The sequence below is a fragment of the Tenrec ecaudatus genome, chromosome 12 (assembly GCF_050624435.1).
Source record: "Tenrec ecaudatus isolate mTenEca1 chromosome 12, mTenEca1.hap1, whole genome shotgun sequence".
In the NCBI taxonomy this organism is placed as follows: domain Eukaryota; kingdom Metazoa; phylum Chordata; class Mammalia; order Afrosoricida; family Tenrecidae; genus Tenrec; species Tenrec ecaudatus.
Genome location: NC_134541.1, coordinates 90,932,446 through 90,939,349, shown reverse-complemented (window position 1 = coordinate 90,939,349; position 6,904 = coordinate 90,932,446). Strand labels below are relative to the sequence as shown.

General features: G+C 36.6%; 1 non-coding gene across 1 annotated transcript; it reads right to left on the bottom strand.

Moving 5' to 3' along the window:
* Positions 1-443: 443 nt before the first annotated feature.
* LOC142423556 (U1 spliceosomal RNA) lies at positions 444-607 on the bottom strand. Its single transcript, XR_012779186.1, has one exon. It is a non-coding gene; the product is annotated as a U1 spliceosomal RNA (small nuclear RNA).
* Positions 608-6,904: the final 6,297 nt, after the last annotated feature.

Sequence of the window (6,904 nt, the reverse complement as noted above, 5' to 3'; positions counted from 1 at the left end):
ATGAGTATGGGATTCAACGATATTTCATCATGTAATGCTATTTGGCTGATGTAAGACTATTGATGAAAAAAATAATTAAGCATATACACTTGGAATCACGTAGTAGTTTCATTTCCCCGATTTATGGATAAATAAAATATAAGAATCACCTCCAATTATGACTGTTAAGAACTTCATGGGCTAAAAATTACATAAATAGAGGAACATTTAAGGGACATCTAGTCCATTATAAGCATGGCTTGAAGGACATTTGTAGTCATGGTAACATGCTGACAGCACATTTAAATGAAGTCTTAATCTTCTAATGAAAGGGAAAAGAACTCTGTGTAAAATACATAAAGCAGTGTTCATTCTCAGTAGAACCATTTTAAAGAATCATCTTATGTTAATGAGTGCTAATGAAAATGGTCTCATTGTAAAAGTGATAAAATTATTTTTTTTTCCAGGGGAGAGCGCGAACGCAGTCCCCCACTACCACAAATTATGCAGTCGAGTTTCCCACATTTGGGGAAATCACAGGGGTCAGCACATCCGGAGTGCAATGGATAAGCCTCGCCCTGGGAAAACCACCTTCGTGATCATGGTATCTCCCCTGCCAGGAAAGTATAAAAGTGATAAAATTATGATCACTCAATGTGTACATATATTTAAAAATAAATAAAACTATTTGCTGTAAACTTTTATAGGAAGTAGATGTTAGAGTATTTCAATCAAATGAGACTTACCAATGGATATATCTGAAAAATATTTTACATTCATAATAATATGGTAATTTGAATCTATAGCAAATAGATTTAGTAATAACATTAGACATTTTATCCCAAAGTGAGACCAGTGACACATTTTAATGATACATTAATTATCTTTAAGTGAATGCCAAATTTTATTGAAGAACACATGACATTCTTTTACCAATTTGTATCATTTGGCTGAGGATTAGTTGGCTAAATGAAATAATTAATCATTGAAATTGAGTGTTCCAGTCTTGAATACAATGTTTCATTTTTGTTAATCTAATGTTTATGCCTTTTCTTTCAGATTTCTGTTTTTTAGATCGGAGGAATATGAATTTAATCCATATATATTCATGACTAATTATAATTTGAAATAATCCGCTGAAAGGTGAAGCTGGTATTCAGAAATCAGGCCAACATCCTTAATTCTTTTACTGACTCAGAATTAAGTTATAACTAATGAAACTATGATATTAACATACTAAAAATTGTTGTACAAGTCCCCAATAAAAATATTTTTTTAAAAAACCATACTCAAAATCATTTAAAGCGTAACTATGCATATTGTGTGTATTGTTTTGGATACGTAGTGATGCTTTGTAATACAGAACAAGCACTGCTCAGTCCTGTACCATCCTGATTTCTGTTGCTACGTTTGAGCCCGGTGTTGCAACTCCTTTGTCAATCCGTCTCCGTGAGGATCTTCCTTTTTCCCACTGGCCCTCTACTGGACAAATGGAATGATGTTCTTCTCCAGGGACGGGTCTTTTTTTAATAATATGTCAAAAGCTCATGAGACTCAGTCTCACCCTCTGCACGTCTAAGGCGCCTTCTGGTTGCACTCCTCAATAACAGTGTCTGTTTGCATTGTTCTGCCAATCTGTAGGGCTTTCAGTATTCTTCTTCAGTACTGTCACTCACAGGCATCAATTACTTCTTGTTAATATTCATTTTCCGGCTTGTGTGAGGCTTAGGCCAGGTGCACCTTAGACTTCAAAGTGACATATTTACTCTTTACTACTTTAAAAACATCGTTCATGCTTCAGGTACTCTGATCCAGCCAGTAAGGCTGTGTCATTTGCCTATCACAGGTTACTAAGGCAACTTGCCCCAATCCGGATGCCACTTTCTTCTCTGTACAGTCCAGTTTCTTGTATGATTGGTTTAGTATCCAGTTTAAAGAAATATGGAGAAAGGGTAAGACCTTGTAATATAATTTAATGTTTTTAACCCACTCGGTATCCACTTTTCCTGCTGTTCTATGTACAGCTTTCTCATAATCACAATGAAATGTTTTGGAATTCCCTCTCCTCACAATATTATTCATCGTTCGCGATGACCCACGCAATTCAATGCCTTCTCAGAGTCAGTGAAACACAAGTAAACCGTTTTCTGCTTTTAATAAAGATTCATCCAATGTCAACGGTGATACCCCTATTCCAAGTTCTGATTCTGATTTTAATTTTTGGCAGCTTCCAGTCAGTGTGCTATTTCACTGATTTTCAATAAACTTTAGCAAAATTATACTTGGATGTGATAATAATGCTGTTGATTGAATATTTTCACATCCTTTTTTGTGTCCCCCGCCCCCCCTTCCACCTTTTATTTTGAGAATGGACACAAGAATGGATCTCTAGCAGTTGATGGCCAAGAGACTATTTACAAATATTTTGTCATAGACAAGTGAGCCCCTAAAGTTGTTCTTTTTGGTACAGTACCTCTATGTATTCTTTCCATTCTTGAAATGCCTCCTGAAATATTCAGTATTTTTCACATAGGATCTTTTAATATTGCTACTTGAGGCATGCATTTTTTTTCTTTTTAAATACCCTTAGGAATCTATCAATCAAGATACAGTCCCTCTAGTGGATTTCCTATACAGAAAACATATGAAACAGAGACAGAAAACAAACAAAAATAAAACAACAAGAATGGCAATACTAAAACAAAGCAGACAATATTACAAACGGGAACAAATTTAAAATGGGTCATATGGGACATCAATGATAAGCTGTTACATTTTAACCTCACTACATCAGCCAAAATCCTCTTTACAGTTCTCTCTATTTTAACCTCACTAAGTCAGCCACTATCCTCTTCACGATGCTCTCTGCCGGATAGGGATGTTACTCATATCCCAGAACGTTGCCAGAGGGGATTCACTGGTGGTTTGATCCGCATGGGGAGCCGGAAAATGGATTCTGAGCTTCCTCTGTCATTCATAGCCAGCTACGACACAGATGTTCAGTACTTAAGCTCCAATACTATTCCTCTGTCTTTTTCACAAGTAACAGTTAATGTCAGCTCGTCTTCAGAACTTAGTGTTCAATGTGTTAAATCCATTTTTATATGTTTTCTAAATTCAGGTGTGATAAAATAAAATTTGATTTTTGGCTCTTTTTAATTGAAAATTATTTTTTCTTCCCCTCAACTTCACCTTGTATATGATCTATAGATGAATTGTTTAAACATTAGCTCCTGGCTTTGTTTTAGTTGAAGCTATTAAGCTTCTCCATTATATCTTCCTGTAAATGTAGTTCATTTTATTCCATGTACTCCATTTGATGAGGTCCATCCATTTGTATGGTCATGTTTATGTTCATGAAAAAATATATTTGGAATGATGTCATTTGTATTGCATTAGTCTAACTTGTGATCCCAAGCTTTCTTTCTACCTATCACTAAGACCGCATTTTTCAATTACGGATCCATTTTCTTTGTTCTGATTTTCCCATCCTATCACCAGTAATTATCAATGCATCCTGATTGAATGCTTGATTAAATTCAAATAGAAGTGTTTGCTATAGTTCTCAATTTCTTCATCTTTGGTTTTAGTTACTGGTGTCAATTGTCTTACTTGTAGATGTACAGACCTTGCCCTATCATTGAAAGTATTGCATTTGAAGAGAGTGAGAGAGAGATTACTTATTTCATTTTTACTGGACTGAAGTATTTGAAGTGACTGGGAATTTAAGGAAGGTTACATATGGTAAAGCAAAATAGGATTTTACTCAGATTTTTTTTTATATTCTTAGCCAAAATTCATGTTGTTCAATGAAAGTTGTATGGTTGTCGCTGGCCTGGCCTCAGCATTCAGGTGTTTATTCCTTTTGAAAGAAATCTTATCATTAAAATAAAATTGACAGTGAAGAAACAAAGAATATTAATATAAATACTGACATTTATTGAAAGTTTGCTGTGTTCCAGAATCTATTGTAAGATCACACAGAAAACAATGGAACAATGAAGAGAATTTGGATTTAGTTATAGCTAGGCTGGTTCTAGGTTCATTGTTTTTAATACAGGAGCAAAGAGCCACTTTATATCGCATGCTAAACAAAACAGCTAGCATTCCTGCTTGTTCTTTCCTGCTGATACTCAATTTGTTGCCTTAAATAAGGAAATACTTTCTCCTTATTGAAGAGGACAGAATGTATTTGGATTATATATTGATAATATAATGCCCACTTTTCCAACAGGCCATATAACTTACATAAATAATTGACTATTCAAATATGCCAATTATCTGAATAAGGACTGCATTACCTAGAATTTATATAGAATTCAAAAGGAGTAGGAGTATGGTGAACTATAGGGTAAAGTCTAATATTTTCTGAAATGAAAACATGATCTATGGAGCAAGAATATTAATTAAATAATTTCTACAGGAAATATGTGAATATAAGTTTAAATTTCTGAATTTTTCTTAGAATATATGATATCTTTGAATTTCAAGGCATTATTTTCTTCAGAGAGCTAATACATTTTATTCTCTTGATATGCCCTCAATTTTGAAAAATGAGACATCTATTTAGTTTAATGGAGCCTTGGTGAGGTACTGGGTTATGAGTTTGGTTGCTAACTGCAATGTCAGCAATTCAAACCCACCAGCTTCTCTGATGAGGCTTTCTACCCCGATAGATTTACCATGGTAACTCACATGGGGCATTTCTACTGTGCTCTAGAGAGTCACTATAAGTTGGAATTAACTTGATGCCAGTGAATTTGGTTTTTGGACTTTCATGATGTCTCATGAGTGTGAATTAATGTCATGGCAACTAAGCTATTACACAGCTACAGAGAAGGAAGATAATTTTGGGTCCTATATTTATTATCTTATTACTTTTAATTAATTCATTTTTCTTTTTAATTAAGAGATAATTTTACTGGGGGCCCCTACAAGTCTTACAACAAGCTATACATCAATGGTATCAAGCATATTTGTATATATGCTGCCATCATCTTTTTCCAAGCATTTTCTTTCTACTTGAGCCCTTGATATCAGCTCCTCATTTTCCCTCTCACCTATATTTCTGTTATTCATCCCCATGGGAGGGGATTCTAGATTGATCCTTGTGATCAGTTCCCTCTTTCTCCCCACACATGCCCTAATCCTACTGGTACCTCTACTCTCATTGTTAGCCCTGAGAGGTTTATCTATCCTGGATTCCCTGTGTTGCAGGCTCTTATTTGTAGCAGTGTGCATGTTCTTTTCTAATCTAATTTGTAAGGTAGAATTGAGGTCATGATAGGGAGGGGAAGGACACATTAAAGAACTAGAGGTAAGTTGTGTGTTTCACCAGTGCTATACTGCACCCTGACTGGCTCATCTCTTCCTTGTGACCTTCTGTGAGAGGATGTCCAATTGTCTACAGATGGCATTTGGGTCTCAACTCCATGCCCTGCCACCCCCATTCATATTGGGTATGATTTTGTTCTGCGTGTTAAATGCCTTATACCTTATTCCATCTACACCTCATGATCACACAGGCAGATGTGCTTTTACCATGTGAGCTTTGTTGCTTCTCAAATAGATGGCTGCTTGTTTATCTTCAAGCCTTTAAGACCCCAGATACTCTTATATTTTGATAGCCAGGCACAATCAGCTTTCTTCACCACATTTGCTTATGCACCCATTTTGTCTTTAGCGATCATGTAGGGAAGGTGAGCATCACAGAATGCTGGATTATTAGAACAAAATTTTCTTGCATTAACGGAGTACTTGAGTTGAGGCCCAATGTCATTCTGCCACCTTAATTCTTAACATATAGATATAAGTACATAGATCAATTCCCCTCTTGTTACATCTAAATATGTTTATATATGTACATGCTTTTATTTAGACCTCTATAAATGTCCTTTGTCTCCGAGTTTTTCCTCTACTTCCTTTTACTTTCCTCTTGTCCCACCATCATATTCAGCCTTCATATGGTAATTCCTCACTGCTACATTGCCCTTGTTTAAGCCCCAATAGGCATCCTATGCCCTTCTCTCCATTAATTTTAGTTTAGTTCAGTTCACTTGTAGTTCTCTCATCACGGGGTTGGACCCCACACACACTTTACTTTCTCCCACCTCCCCTTCTCCCATATCTCCCCAGAACCATCTGTCCCATTCTTTTCATCTCCAAATTGTTTATCCCACCTGTCTTAGCTAGTTAGACATGCAGAGACATTAATAAGCACAAAACCCAGGCAAAGCCAAATAAAACAACAAAGGAAGTAAAAACCAACAAAACAGTAATAACAACAACAAAAAACAAAATAACAACAAAAAGAAAGTCACTGACAAAAATGGAAAAGTCTATAAATTGTTCAAGGGCTCTTTGTTGGACTTTATGAGTGTTTCCCAATCTAGTCTGATAGGTGGACCTTCTGTCTAAAAAGTCTATTTTTGGTATTTCCCAGGGATTTCATCACTTTGTTCTCTTTGCTGCTCTGTTGCATGCTTAGTGTTTTGCCCCAGTGTGATGGGGTCAGATTGGGCACAATTCCAACACTTTGTCTCCAGTGTTTTCCTGCGTGGTGCTATCATTCAGTGAGGGACATCGTGTCTCTTGGTGGGGCTGGCCCTAGGGTCCTCTCTGTGCATTGTCTGATGTGAGCAGGAATATCGTCCTCAGGGATGGATGGGCTAGGATGTGTTCCCCTCCCTCTACATCCTTCTTCGTTTTTCCTGTGTGCTCTAATCAGACATGCCACTCTCTCCAAGCTGTAGCGTTAGCAGTGTCTTCTGAACTACCATTCTTCAAGAATGCAGTGGGTGGGGGGAAGTCCACATTGATGGGATTGGGCCCGCCCCCACAGACCTCACTATTGGTTCCCTGGTATATGCCAGTATGTTGGATTCATATCTTGGCAGATCAGGTTGAAGTCTAGTCACTCTCTTCT